Source organism: Nipponia nippon, unplaced genomic scaffold, assembly GCF_047370975.1.
Source record: "Nipponia nippon isolate SJK-2023a ecotype South Korea unplaced genomic scaffold, ASM4737097v1 scaffold_5, whole genome shotgun sequence".
Taxonomy (NCBI): Eukaryota; Metazoa; Chordata; class Aves; order Pelecaniformes; family Threskiornithidae; genus Nipponia; species Nipponia nippon.
The window spans coordinates 56,309,973-56,325,930 of NW_028262369.1; positions in this window are offsets into that span (position 1 = coordinate 56,309,973).

Below are 15,958 nucleotides of genomic sequence, written 5' to 3' on the forward strand. Positions count from 1 at the left end.
GTAATCAGGATGGGAAACTGAGACTCCCATGATCGTGAAGGCTTGAAGCTTGTGACTTCTGACAAAGTGAGAAGGTTTCTGCTCTACTTGCAGAGTGCATTCAGTAGACCTGTAGCAGATGCAGGGCTGGCAGTTCTGTCAAATGAAGCATTTGTGCATACTGAGCCTGAGCCACACAGGAGCACCAGGAGGTGGGCAGCTCCTTGTGGCAGGGGTCAGAGTTCCATATCTGCTGATCTGACCTCTCAGATCCCTCCTGTCTAGGGAGATTTGCTGCTTACTGGGACCTTAGATCCAAGAGAAGGACTAACGGGAGATGTGATATGGCTGTCTTGGCCACAGTGATCATGAAATGGTTGAGTTTAAAATTTTCGGTGTTATGTCAAAAGATAGCAGAGTTGCTACACTGGACTTCAGGAGAGAAAACTTTAAGCTATTTAGCAGAGTACCCTGGGAATCTGTTTCTGAGTGCTTAGGAGTCCACTAGTGCTGGTTAGTCTTTAAGAACCGCCTTTTAGAAGCACAGCAGCACGTAACCCCATTGTGTCATAAAGTCAAGCAAGTAGGGTGGAAGACCAGCTTGGCTGAACACGGAACTCCTCGTGGAGATCAAGAGGAAAAAGAAATTGTATGATGTCTGGAAGCGAGGTCAAGCTTTGAAGGAAGATTACAGAGCTGTGGTTTGTATATGCAGGGAGAAAACACAAAGGGCCAAAGTTCAATTAGAATTGAAACTGGCCAGTGTTGTGTCAGATAACAAGAAGGGCTTTTTTAAGTGCAGTAATAGAAAGAGGAGGCTTAAAGAAAACTTTGGACCAATACTTGTTGGAGATGGTCACCTGACGAACAGGGATGAAGAAAAAACAGAGGCATTCCATGCTTTTTTTGCTTCAGTCTTTAACAATACTGATAAGATCTTGGGCTGCCTGGTTCCCTGAGTCAGAGGACCACAAGTATGAGAACAGTGATTTTCCATTTGTGGACACTGGAACTGTAAGTGGCCAGCTGTATTAGCTGAATGTTCATAAGTCCATGGGGCCTGATGGGATTCATCCCAGGGTACTGAAGGAGCTAGCGGATGTTATGGCAGGCCCCCCCCCTCGATCATCTGTGGAAAGTCTTGGGAGTCTGGGGAGGTCCCTGCTGTCTGGAAACTAGCCAATGTTATTCCAATTTACAAGCAGGGCATGAGGGAAGACCCAGGAAACTACAGACCTGTGAGTCTAACCTCAGTTCCTGGAAAAATTATGGAGAAAATTATACTGGCTACTATTGAAAGGCATTTAAAGAACAATGCAATCATCAGGCACAGACAACATGGGTTCACAAAGGGAAAGTTCTGTTTAACTAATTTGATATTCTTCTATGATATGATCACCCGCCTAGTGGATGAAGGGAAGGTGGTGGATGTAGTTTTCTTGGTTCTTAGTAAGGCTTTTGATACTGTCCCTCACAGCATCCTTCTGGACAAGTTATCCAACTGTGGGGTGAGTGGGTTCACAGTGTGCTGCGTGAAGAACTGGCTGAACAGCAGAGCTCAAAGGGTTGTAGTGAATGGGGCTACATCTGGCTGGCGATGGTCACCAGCGGTGTTCCTCAGGGCTCAATACTAGGGCCAGTTCTGTTCAATATTTTTACCAATCATATGGAGGCAGGAGTTGAATGCACCATTAGCATGTTTGCTGATGATATGAAACTGGGAGGTTCTGTTGACTCTCTTGAGGGACACCTTGCAGATGGGATCTGGATAGACTGGAGCATTGGGCAATCATCAATGGCATGAAAGTTAAGAAGATGAAATGCTGCATTTTTTAATGCATTCAGAGGGGGGAAACAAAGCTGGTGAAAGGGCTGGAAGGAATGTCCTATGAGGAGTGGCTAAGGACTCTGGTTTTGTCTGCTTTGGAGAAAAGGATGTTGAGGGGCAATCTCATTGCTCTCTACATCTTCCTGAGCAGGGGACATGGAGCGGGAGGTGCTGATCTCTTCTCCATGGGATCCAGTGCCAGGACATGTGGGAATGGCTCAAACCTGCATCAGGGGAGGTTTAGACTGGATATTAGGAAGCATGTCCTTAGAGAGGATGGTCAAACCCTGGAACAGGCTTCCTAGACAGGTGGTCAATGCCCCATGCCTGTCAGTGTTTAAGAGACATTTGGACAGTGCCCTTAATAAGAAGCTTTAACTTTGGTCAGCCCTAAAGTAGTCAGGTAGGTGGACTAGATGATTGTTGTAGGTCCCTTCCAACTGAAATATCCTATTCTATTCTATTGTAAGACATTGTGGAAAAGCTGCCAAGACTTCTCTGGCCTTTTGACTATTACTCTTGCTGCTTTTCTGCATGAGCACCAACGAAACTACCAAAGGAGACCTGGAAAGTATCAAGTGTGATTACTTGGCTCTGTGGGCAATGTTCAAGGGCCAGGTAGTGTATTCCTTGATTCGTGAGGGGGGAGGGCTTGAGGAGGACTGGACAGATCCTACAGGTAAATGATTTTCTGCACAGATGGTGTTGGTTTCAATGACGATGTGTCCTGGTTTTGGCTGGGATAGAGTTAATTTTCTTCTTAGTAGCTGCTATAGTGCTGTGTTTTGGATTTAGTATGACAATAATGTTAATAACACACTGATGTTTTAGTTGTTACTAAGTAGTGTTTATGCTAGTTAAGGACTTCTCAGCTTCCCATGCTCTGCCAGGTGCACAAGAAGCTGGAAGGGAGCGCAGCCAGGACAGCTGACCCACATTGGCCAAAGGGCTATTCCATACCATATGATGTCATGCTCAGTAGACATACTGGGGGGACTTGGCTGGGGGCAGTGATTGCTGCTCAGGGAAGGGAAGGGCATCAGTCGGCAGGTGGTGAGCAATTGCATTGTGCACCACTTGTTTTGTGTACTCTTTTACCATTATTATTAATTTCTTCCTTTGCTGTCCTATTAAACTCTCTTTATCTCAATTCACACATTTTACTTTTTTTCCGATTCTCTCCCCCATCCCACCGGGGGTGACGAAGGTAAGCGAGCTGCTTTGTGGTGCTTAGTTGCCAACTGGGGTTAAACTGCGACACCATGGAACTCCCTTGGAGTACTGAGTATTGTTAGGAAGAGCTGGGATCCACATGACCAACTGAGGTGAAAACATCTCTGCCAAAAGGCTGGACAAGCTGCTGAGCAGGCCTTTAAATTAGAAATGTTGTAGGAGCTACATGGTGACCCACAATCGAATGAGATTCTCTCCACCTGGGTTGGCAAGCAAATTGTGTGTCATGATGTAAACAAGAATGACCTTGTAAGGAACAAAACAGGACCAAAGAGAGCACATTGACTGCAGGCCCATAAGTAAGGAAGTGCTTACAGGACAGCATTATGGGGAAATCGTAATGGTCGGACACTTCTCTGAAGTGCTGTACACTACTTCACTCAGCATGGTGAACAAACAGAGGCATTGGAGATCTGTGTGCATTTACAGGGCTATGATCTCTTTGGGATCACAGAGACCTGGTGGGACAGCTCACATAGCTAGTGTGCTATGATTGATAGATACAGGCTTTCTAGAAGGACAGGCTGGGAAGACAATGCCAGGGGGAGGTTGCCCTTTATGTTAGAGAGCAGTGGAAACATATGGACCTCTGCCTTAGGATGGATGATGAACCTGCTGAGAGCTTATGGGCCAGGATAAGAGTGCAGACCAACCTCAGCAATGCTGTGGTGGGTGTCTGCTACAAACTACCTGATCAGAAAGAAGTATATGAGGCCATCTTTAGACATATGGAAGAAGCCTCATGTTTGTAGGCCCTGACCTTCACAGAGGATTTCAAACACCCTGATATATGCTGAAGGGATAACATAACAGAGTACAAGCAATCCAGGATGTTTATTGATGATACCTTCCTGACACACATAATTAAGGAGCCAATAAGGGGAGACACTCACAGAAAATGAAGAACTGGGCAGGGATGTGAAGTTCATCCAAGAGGAACCCCTGCCTTCAGTGATTGTGAGGATCCTAAGAGTCAAAAAACAAAAAAGCAGAATTACACAACCGAAATTCAGGGACCAGACTGTTGCCTGCTAAGGTATTTCCTTGGATGAATCATATATGCTATGTTCATCCAGAGAAGAGGGGTCCAAATGAGCTAGTTGATTTTCAAAAATCAGCACATCCAAATTCAAGAATGGTCCATCCTGATGAACAGAAAAGCAAGCAAATGTGACAGGAGGCATGCATTGGTAAACAAGGAACTCCTGACAAAACTCAGACATTAAAAGGCAACATACAAGAAGTGGAAGCAGTGTCAGGTAACCAGGAGGAATACAGAGACTCTGGCTTAACACACAGGGATGGGGTTAAGAAAGGCAAAGCTCACCCACAGTTGAATGTGATGAAGGACCTGAAGGGCAACAAGAAAGGCTTCTACAAGTATGTCAGAAGCAAAAGAAAGACAAGGGGAAAATCTGGACCCACTGCTGAATGGGGCAGGGGACCTGATGACAAATAATATGGAAAAGACCAAGGTATTCAATGCCTTTTTCCCTTCAGTCTTAACTGGTGAGAGCAGCCTTCAGGAAACCCAGAGCTGTGAGACCAGAGGGAATGTATGTAGCCAGACTCAGCCTTGGTGGAGGAAGATCAGGTTGGGGACCATTAAAACAAATTTGACAAGCCCATAGGACCTGATGAGATGTACCCACAAGTGCTGGCAAATGTCGTTGTGAAGCCACTGTCAATAATCTGTGAAAGGTTATAGTGATGAGGGGTTCCTGAGGACTGAAAGAAAGAAAATGTAACTCCTATCCTCAAGAAAGATCCTGAGAACTACAGGCCTGTCAGCCTCAATGCCTGAGAAGATGATGAAGCAAATCCTCTTGCAAACCATTTCCAAATATACGAAAGACAAGAATGTGACTGGAAGTAGTTAGCATGGATTTAGGAAGCCAAAGCAATATCTGGACAACCTGAGATCCTTCTACAACAAAATTTCTGGCTCACTGAACAAGCATAGAGCAATAGATTTTTTTTGGTGGTTTGTTTGGGTTTTTTTTGTTGTCTTATTTTTAATGTTAGTAAGGCTTTTGATGCTGTTCCTGTAACACTTTCATAGATGACCTGATCAATAACAAGCTAGGTAAGTGAGGTGGTCTCAAAGGATTGTGATCAGTACCAAAAAAATCCAGATGGGGTCAGTCAACAGCAGTATACCCAGGAGTTGATAATGGGGCCAATACTGTGTAGCATCATGAATGACTGGGCAGAGTTCACCCTCAGCATATTTGCAGAGGATACAAAACTTGGATGAAAGAAGGAAACACCGGATGGTTGTGCTGCCAGCCTATGAGACTTCAACAAGCCTAGGAGACTTCAACAAGCCAGAGAAATGGACAGACATGATTTTATGAAGTTCAACAGACAGAAACGTGAAAAGTCCTGCATCAGGTGAGGAATAATCCCATTTACCAGTACACACTGGGGTCTGACCAGCTTGGAAAGCAGCTTGGCAGAGAAACACCTGGGTGAACAGGAAGATGAACATGAGCTATCAGTGTACCCTTGTGTCAAATAAGGCCAAGAGCATTGTGGGCTGCACTAGAAAGAACATTTCTTCCTCTCTGTTTCTCACTGATAAGAGCATATATGGAGTGCTGTGTCCAGGTCTGTACTCCTCAGTACAAGAGTGATATGGAGCTACTGCAGATTGTCCAGTGAAGGGCCACAAAGATGATTAAGGGACTGGAGCATCTTCCATATGCAGAGAGGCTGACAGAGCTGGGATTGTTCATCCTAGACTTATCTAGGATGGCTAGGCTTAATGGGATTTTATCAATGTGTTTAAATACTGAGGGGGGTGGAGTAGGACAAGAGTAAATGGGCACAAACTGAAATATAGGCAATTCTGTTTAAACATAAGAAAAAAATGGTTTACTGTGAAGAACCCTGGAACAAGTGTCCCAGAGAGGTCATGGATTCTCCATTCTCGCAGATATTCACAACCTCACTGGATACAGTCTTCAGTAACCTGATCAAGTTGTCTGTGCTTTGAGCGGGAGGAGATGGACTAGACATCTAAATAGGCCTGTTTCATTCTGTGATAACTATTTATGAACAAGAGACCTGACATGAATTCCCATTCAAAAGACATTTAAATTACTTCATGAATTTTTAACAATCTGACGATGTTCAGTTAGAATAAAATATATCAAGTAGACATTGAAGTAATTTGTAAAAATTCTGTAAAAACAGAAGGGGACTAACAAATACTATATTTCAGAAATTCTAGCTTCTTCAGCAGAGTATGAATTCCTAAAGAAAATATATATCAAATGCAGCATGGGGATGTATGAGTGATTAGGTTTCTAATCATCATATGTGACTATTATCTCTAATAAGGAATATTTCCTACATGAGACAACTAAGGAAACATTAATATCTGTGATAATGACAAGGGCAGTATTGCTGTTATAGATGAAAGACGAATGTTGATTCCCCATTAATGATTAGAAATAAGCTCACAAATCAGGACACTGATAATAAAGATTATACCTCTTCAACCTTGGAGGATTTGTAACCCATAATTAGTCACCAACTTTACTATAGAAAATTTATCACAATACTTGCACAGTCAAAAAAGGCAATGAAAGCTCATATAACCAAACTGTCAACTGAAGAAACAAATAAAAGAAGCTCAATTCTTTTGTACAGTTTTGGCAGTAAAGATCTCTATAAAAAAATATCTCTAATTCTTATGCCACCTCCTCTCACAATCATGGTATCATCTTTCCCCTTTCCTCTCTTCTTACTAATGATTTGATCATTTCTTGTATAGGAATCCATGTGGTAACATCAGTAGACTTGGAAAAATATATAGACATTTTTTTCTTCCAGCCCAGTGATGTTTTTTTAAAGCTTATGTATATATCTGGGGTCTATGATAATACCCTCTCGCGACAGTGAAAAACAGGGACTGCCTGTTAAGAGGAGAGGATAAAATCTGTACAATTAGGCATCGTCTCAATTTGTTTCTTTAAGGATATCCTGGGACATACAGGAATCACTGAGGTCCTGCATCCTGCCCATCTAATCTAGTGGAAGTGTAAAGGCAATGCACCAGATATAAAATTTGTTTCTTCTGTTGGAGCTCCTCTTGTGGCTTCTGTTGCTTTCCACTCCAAGTTTATCATGTGCCCCTTCTGTCCTAACTACACATAGAGTAATAGAATCATTTAGGTTGGAAAAGACCTTTAAGATCATCAGGTCTAACTGTAAACCTAACAATGCCAAGTCCACCACTAAACCATGCCCCTAAAAGCCACATCTACAGGTCTTTTAAATACCTCCAGGAATGGGGACTCAACCACTTCCCTGAGCAGCCTGTGTCAATGTTTGATAACCCTTCAGGTGAAGAAATTTTTCTTAATACCCAATCTAAACTTCCACTGGTGCAACTTGAGGCTGTTTCCTCTCATCCTATCTCTTGTTACTTGGGAAAAGAGACTGACACCCATCTCGCTACAACCTCCTTTCAGGTAGTTGTAGAAAGCGATAGGGTCTCCCCTGAGCCTCCTCTTCTCCAGACTAAACAACCCCAGCTCCTTCAGCCGATCCTCATAAGACTTGCGCTCTAGACCCTTCACCAGCTTTGTTGCCTTTCTTTGGACACATTCCAGCACCTCAATGCCTGTCTTGTAGTGAGGGGCCCAAAACTGAACACAGTATTTGAGATGCGGCCTCACCAGTGCTGAGTACAGCGGGACGATCACTTCCCTAGTCCTGTTGGCCACACTATTTCTGATACAAGCCAGGATGCTATTGGCCTTCCTGGCCACCTGGGCACATTGCTGTCTCATATTCAGCCAGCTGTTGACCAACACCCCCAGGTCCTTTTCCACCTTCCAGCTTGATATGTAACTCAGAGAGGGTGTGAAATGCAAGATCTCTCATCACAGAGTGTGGCTACAAAGGTCACACTGTCATGTCATACTTTTAATCATAGGACACCCTGGTTTGTTATATTTGTCATACAAAATGGCAACCATTGTACCACAGTTTCTGAAGACAATCAAAATGGAACCTTCTCTAAGTGTAACTAAAGGTTTATTTTTGAGATGTGGGCATAATATTTTTTTCTTTACTGCAACAATTTGACTTCAAAAACCCAAATGATGAGAGATTACTTTCTATTTGTTTTTAATTTTGAATAAGAAGTGAGAGATTGCACCTGCCAGAATTACTTTTCTCCAGGTAACTCTAAAACTCGACAGAATCCTATCTACCTAGATATATTATAAGTTTTTTTTTCTCAGAGAGCAAGCTCAAGAAGTAACTAACAGTTTTGCCTTAGTCAGGCATAGCATATCTTGAATTCTCCAGGCAGCTCTACCCGCTTGCTTTTTCTGTGACCTATAACAGTTCAGTGCACTCAGTTAACAGGAGGGCATCTATTTTTCAGTCTAGATTACTTAGATTAGATTAAGGGAACTAACAAAGGAAGAAACTATATAAACATAGCCTTAGGGAAAACACAATGACTCATTGTGTAAAAAAAAAAAAAAGATTTTAAACTGAAATACGGAATGGTTATGGCCTCTCCTTTGTATTATACATATTTTTAAAAATAGTCATAGACACCTTGAGAGCGACACATATTGAGCAGAACTTCATCTCTCTCTGTTTCTTCACCATTGTCTACAGGGAAGCAGCATACACCCCAATTGTAATCCTTGTTTGTTTGTTCAAAAACTCTCTGTTCATTTGAGGAGTCTACTCTTAGTCTTACTTCTTAACAACAATATACAGATGTTACATCGAGTTATAAATGGATACCAGTGTCATAAAATACATTACGATTTCATGGCATATGATGTTGTGTAACCTTGGTTAAAGAAGATATTTCCAAATAACAAAAGGAATTTGAAAGTCAACAGTCATAGTCAAATTGAAACATTTAATGACATGTTCTTTCTTTTTTTAATTAATCTTTTCCTTTATTTGTAACTTTTTTCCACTTCCACTGATGATGATTTCAGGCATATCAAGTATGCACAGTTAAAATCATAAGTTATTTTGAGCAGTAACTATTACCTCTTGGATTTCCATAGTAGTAACTTTTTCTGGATCTATTAGGATTCCATTCACACGCAGGTAGTGCTCAGACAGACTAAATCCCAAAAACAGATTACTGATTTACCCAAAAATAAGGGAAAAAAAGTGACCAAAAAATGTCATGGTTGCTTGGGAATTGAGAATTCTTGTAAAATGGAAGGGAATGGGTGTTGCCTGATAATGCTGAGATTTTTCTCTTAGACAGAAGAATTTTAAGATTTGGTTTTCCTGAAGTTTATTCTGGAAGGAAGGAATAGCATGTTATGACATTTTTTCTTTGGATCTTTAGGTCTAAAAAGTAAAGTTGGAAAAGTATATAAGCAGCTCTCTCCTTATATCTCCAAATACTGAACATACACATATAGATCAAAATTCTGGAGTTAATATAAAATTCACCTTTTTGTAAAGATGGTGGCAATCAGAAAATTAAAGGGGTCTGCATTGGCCAGAAGACTAGGCGATTATTTACATTTTTTTTTAAACTGAATGATTTTTTCTTTAGTTTCTAAATCTTCTGAGAAGTCAATAATGTTTCTAAATATGGGAAACAGCTTACATGTATTCTAACAGAAGTTTAGTAGTCCTCACAGACAAAGGCTCCATCTGATTTAATTTCTGGAGAAATCACTGAAACTATACTAAGAACTAGTGTGTAGTAGAAGTATTTTTCATGTACGATTGCAGTGTAAATATTAAAGAACTACTCTTTCAAGTGTTCTTTTTTTCAGATCCATGGACAGTAGGAAGATTCTCTTGAGGTATGAAGAGGGACTGTTAGGCTCAGGATTCATACTGACCTTTTTTTTCCCCATTCGTACCTTTAAATGGGTTTACAGAAATTGCTTAGGGACAAGCTTGCAAATACAGATGGGTTTTGTAAGTCTAAAATACCAAAGCTACATCAGCCAAGATGTTGACTGATTCAGGGACAGTTGTGGGCTATCCCAGAGATTATAATGACAATATCAAAACTCTGACATCCAGTCCATCAAGTATTTTGTATTTTGCTTTAATTTAATTATTTAGCCTGTGAACCATGACTTATTTACTTCAGTCCTTTACAGCATTACTCTGAGCACAGTAAAATTAATGTCTTCCCTGCCTTTTCTAAGGCAGTAATATAATGCTTCTTTCACAGAACATCCTTGTGAGATAATAATATTATGATTCTTTATGTTGCATGGAAATGAATGGAGACATTAACATAGGGGACCTGTTTGCAAAGTTTATTCCTTCTTCATTATGTGTTCTAAAGGGCAGCTGCATTTTTAGCACTTCAGAGTACATTTACCATTGATATCAGCTGCAGTTATATATGTTATGAAGCTGCTTTGATATCAGTTATACAGGACTTGTGAATCAGACAGGTTTTTTCCAAGAACTGATGAACACTATCTGTTGCTTGTCAAGAATTTGCCTCTTCTGTGACCTGGAAACTTCCCATTAGACAGAAATACAAACTATTTCCAGCAAAATCAAATCATTTCCATGTGATTTCTGCAGTCCTTCCACTTTTTAACTACATCCTTTCCAGTAGGTGAGCTATATGAGCAAGGACATTTTCATACAATGCTGAATCACAAGCTAAGTCAGTCTAGCGCGACCAAGAAGATGCAATTCCTATATCAGTAATATGCCAAACTTTATAATTTGGTGGCATCATGATGAGTAAGTGTCTGAAGTTGCCTAGCATTTCCTAACTTGGAAATGTTTCATATTGAAATCCTACTCTTTTAAGGTGTTCTAATTTGTATTCTGTTTACAGTGTTTCACTTATCACTTGTTTGGTTTACTTTTCAGTTCTCTTGCAGAATGTGGGCTTTGTCCATGTTCCCCAAGAAACTGTATTGGGTGTAGTATGTGTCATTATTTCAGCAGCTGGGGAGCTGCAGGGGTGGCCTTTGTGAGAGGAGATCAGGGGCTGCATGATGTCAGTTCCAGCTGGCTCTGCAATGGCCCCACGGCAGTGCACAGCTGACCCCCATCAGAGACACTGGTGGCACCTCTGGGAAAATGTATTTAAGGAAAGGCAAAATGCTGAGAGAAGAAAGGCCACCACCAAGACCAGAGCAGTAGTAGGGGCTCCACTGTAGAGCTGATACCTCCCCCAAGGGACTGTGGCCCGTGGATGGGCCCCTCTAGAATGAAGAAAACAACTGTGAAGGAAGGAGCAGCAGAAGAAAACAGTGACCAACAAGGAGCGACAGAGAGAAACCACGGTGCCCTGACCCCAACCATTGCTTCACGAGGGGATGGAGTGTGACCTATGGCTGTAATGAGGGGAGTGGAGACAGGGTGCGGGGAGGAGGGGTGTCTAGTGTAACATGGAGCCTGGGAAAGGGGGCAGAAAGTTGTTTTCCCTCTGTGTTTAAATGTTTGTGTTCTTTCTGTCCCAACACCTGAGTCAACAATTGAACATTTATGTTAATTGGCAATAAACTAAGTTAAATTCCCCAAGTCGAGTCTTCTTTGCCTTCAACAGTACTACAAATAACTCTTGGAAAGTTTAAAAAAAAACATTATTTTTAGTTTATCTTATGGACAAGATGCCTGTGTTCAACTGGACTCTACTTTCAAGACATTTCTGTCAGCTTTCATAATTAAAAGCAGGAGTTGCAGGCTACTAGTTTTGCATTATATAAAGACTGTATCAGGTTTACACCATATATAAAGCAAGAAGGACTATAGAAAAGCGATGAAGATAAGAGAAACAGAACATACAGGGGCTCTTGCAAAAACAGAAATAGGTTGGACTCTGTTTTGTTGAAGATTAATCTGAACTAAATCACCTGTTTTCCAGAATGGAGGCTAATTGAGTGCTTTAGGAATAAGCTAAACCAGTGTAGAAGAAATATATTTAGAGATCTCAAATACATAAATTGATTGTAGCAGAAAAGTGAAAGAAGTACTTATCCCTTTAATTCACATTGTCAGTTACTTTTTTAACCATGAACAGAAAATACATTTTTGTTTCAACAAAATATATCTAATCATTTACTGCTATTAATGTGTGGGCACCCTTTTGTATGCATTTAGAGGCTGGATTTTTTGTTTGATCATTATAAGCTTTTATCCAAAATAGCTTTCTCCAAAATATAGTGATTTTTTGAAAACTACAGTCTATCTCAACATTTGCTACTAAATAATTATTGATACCTCCATTTGTCCTACACTCTGTCAGCTTTTTTTCTCTATTAGTAAAAGATGTGCTGTGACTTATCTAATCAGAGTGCGTGTTCCTGATCCACTTTTTTTTCTAAGTAAGTGATGAGTCAAATACATAGGAAAACATATGTTTATTCTTGAAAAAAAGATTTTTCACGTTTACAGTAAGTTTTTCATATTATTTTTGTTGATGTTTTATATATTATAAATGTCTCATATTTCCACAAGCTTTAGCTAGCAGAACGGTTCTTAAAATTGTTATATATAGTCCTGCTAGATTTCTACTACAGGAAATTAGTAATATCTATATTGTGATAAGCAGTAATAGTTTCCATCTGTTTCTGACATCAGACAACATTTTGCCTTCTGCATGCATGTTAAAAAGACACCGTTACTAAAACTTTAGCTTCCATCTGCTCTCATGCCGAAACCTCACCTTGACTTTACACAAAACCAAGTGTTTTAGGACAACATAGGGTAAACAATGAGTGAAATGAATACAATTAGTGGCAGTATATTCTCTTATGCTTCTCAGTGAATATTTTAGGGTTATTGCTTGTATGCTTGCTTCATGCATGTCATTTTATACAATGGTATGAAATACGTCTGCAGTGATTACTGCATATTAATCAAACTAAATGGCATTACTGGGATGGAAACATTTATGACTATATTTCTTAAAGGACATCAGGGAGTTAAAAGAGTGTATTTTGCTGGTTCACTAAGAAAGGGTTAGGAACTGTAAACGGATTGCACAGAGGAAATTGCAGCTGTTAAGAACACTTTTTAAAGAATGTAATGCTGAAAAACCTAGTTTTAAATCTCAATAATATTGTAGCACAAACTGACAAAATCAGAAAACTCAAAGCTAAGGTCATCACCCTGTTGTTAAGGAAAGCTACTTCTGTAAAAAACAAATTCCAGGAGTGTCATGACCTTAATGTGAGGAATTCTGATTTAGGTGCATTTGAGGAAATGTGTACGAATCAAGACTGTACATGAGCAACTTAAATCTGTTTAAAAAATTATTTGAATGACAATACTTAGTCAAGCTGAGGGATTTATATAAAAATTGCTGAACCTGGTGCATGCACTTATATTAATTTTACATTATGATGTAAGCTATTGCACCAGATTGGCACTAGCTGTAAGAAAGAAGGAAGGAAGAAAATTTTACTATTTTTTGCCCATGCATATATGGGTAAAAATAAATGGTAAAAGTAGAAAAAGGATACATAAACATTGTATGCATTCAATTTTTACAAGCCAGTTGTTAGTTATTTGCAAAATAGTCTATAATATTAGCAGTTGACAGTATAATTAATGCCACATTCCAGTTGAATACCAGATGACAGAACTACTCATGACTGAAAACTGCATTTGGAAGAATATATTTGAGTAAGGAATCCAATACATCACACATAACCTGAGCATATCATAGTCCTGGTGTAATTTAAAACAATGGGGATTTAAGACTTGGCAGAAAGCCTAAGCTAATGTTTCTCCCAGTCTTTTTTCCCTATCCTGCTTCTGTCTCCTCCTTTTCTCCCTACCCCGAGATAAGAATACAATTACCTTGTATATTTCCAAAGGTTTTTGATACTAATTCAAAGTTATCATGAAACCTTTCTAGAGCTGCAGTACGCATTGCAAATTTGTCTTCAGGAAATAAAGCTCCATCTTGGAAACTCTCTTAATGCTTTGTGTTCAAGTTCATGAAGGCTGCTGAGAATTATATATGTATTTTATATATATTGGTGAAGATACTCCTGGCAATTATATATGGTGAGGACATGATAGAGAAAATAAAGCACTAGAAAGCATTACATTGCCGTCTCTCACTGTGTGCTGTAAGTCTGCTGGACTCAATGATCTTAAGGGTCTTTTCCAACTTTAAGGATTCTATGATTCTCTGATTCTATGTATGTCTAGAAAGGCTGGCTCTGGTCAAATTCCTTTTTGACATTCTCCCCAGCAAAAATAAAAAAGGGGAAAATAAAAGATCGATGGCAATATGGAAGTCATATTACTCAAACTTTGTTGGTAACAGTGCACAAAATTCACCCAATTTTCTGGCAACCAAGAGATTTTTACACACTTGGCAGTAGGATATGCCCTAGTGTATGCTGGGGAGATCATGAGGTGGAAGGGTTCCTCTTTGCAACTTCACTTCTATTTCTTTTGGGTTTTCCTATTTCCCACTTTCAACCCATTCTCCTGCTGATATATCCCTTTTAATGATCTCTTTCCAAGTAACAGAAAGTGTCGACCTACTAAGCAGGTAACTCCAAAATCATTTTTGTCCTTTGATTCCAATATGTGTAAGTAGAATAAGAGCGGGTTTGGTGCCTGCAAAGGAAGTGGGTAATATAGAATCATAGAATCATAGAAATGTTAAGGTTGGAAAAGACCCTTAAGATCATCGAGTCCAACCGTTAACCTAGCAATGCCAAGTCCACCATTAAACTATGTCCTCAAGCACTGCGTCTACCCTTCTTTTAAATACCTCTAGGGATGGAGACTCAACCACTTCCCTGGGCAGCCTGTTCCAGTGCCTGACTACCCTTTCAGTGAAGAACTTTTTCCTAATAGCCAACCTAAACTTCCCCTGGCGCAGCTTGAGGCCATTTCCTCTCGTTCTATTGCTTGTTACTTGGGAGAAGAGACCAACCCCCACCTCACTGCAACCTCCTTTCCGGTATAGAGAGCAATAAGGTCAGATTAGGTTCAGAGCATGACTAATGCTTCTGAAATACTGGATAGAAAATAAGACAAGTAGACTAGTTGTTACACAGATGTTTATATCTACCTGCCTGTCTCAGGGGTGATTAAATTTTCCTGAAACACAGCAATGATTCCAACTGGAAGCACAGTTTGACTCTATCTAGGGCTCAGTTCTGTGTGAAGATTGAAGTCATTTCACAAACTACAATGTATTTGTATATAAAACAATTTATCAAAAAACACATGACAAGCAAATCCAATACATTAGTTATTTAAGAGTGCTTCTCCTTACATTGAAATGCAGTCACTTCTGACATGCAAGTGAATTAGCACTTGAAGAGAGGAACCAAATAAATTAAGTTCAGACTGAAGTAGAAATCTGACAGGTGGAATATAGTTGTCAGAACTGACATTTAGCTATGCCACTCATTTGACTGTTTCTTCTGAGCTATAACAATAGGATTCCTAAAACAACAGGATCTGAAACCCTGACACAAACACTCAGTACTTGAGTGGACAGTTTATTCAGAAGACATCACATAGTAATTTCTTCATATGGTGGTATACTAGCTGACAGTGTAGCAAAACATCATCAGTTCATTCAAGAACTGACTCAGCCTATGCAGCTTAGACTAAGGGAATGGATGAACACACTGGACGCAGTTGTATGACTCCAGGCTAAACCACATATGGATGCCTACTATGTTAGGTTCTTTCACAAGATGATGACTGAGACCTGCTAAGGATTTTTGAAAATGTGCCCCTCAATGTTTTGCCCAAAATAAAATACTTAATTAAGAATTATACTTTTGTCTCTTAAATCTTTTTCTGATGCTTTAACCACAAAATCAGTCTCAATTATTTTTTCTCTGTTGCTGTATTTGAGCATGGAAATTTTAAAGGCCCGGTCAGTGTCCACAGGCAGGAGGTGCAAAATGAATTTCCAATAGAGATTTGAATTATTAAGGCAGC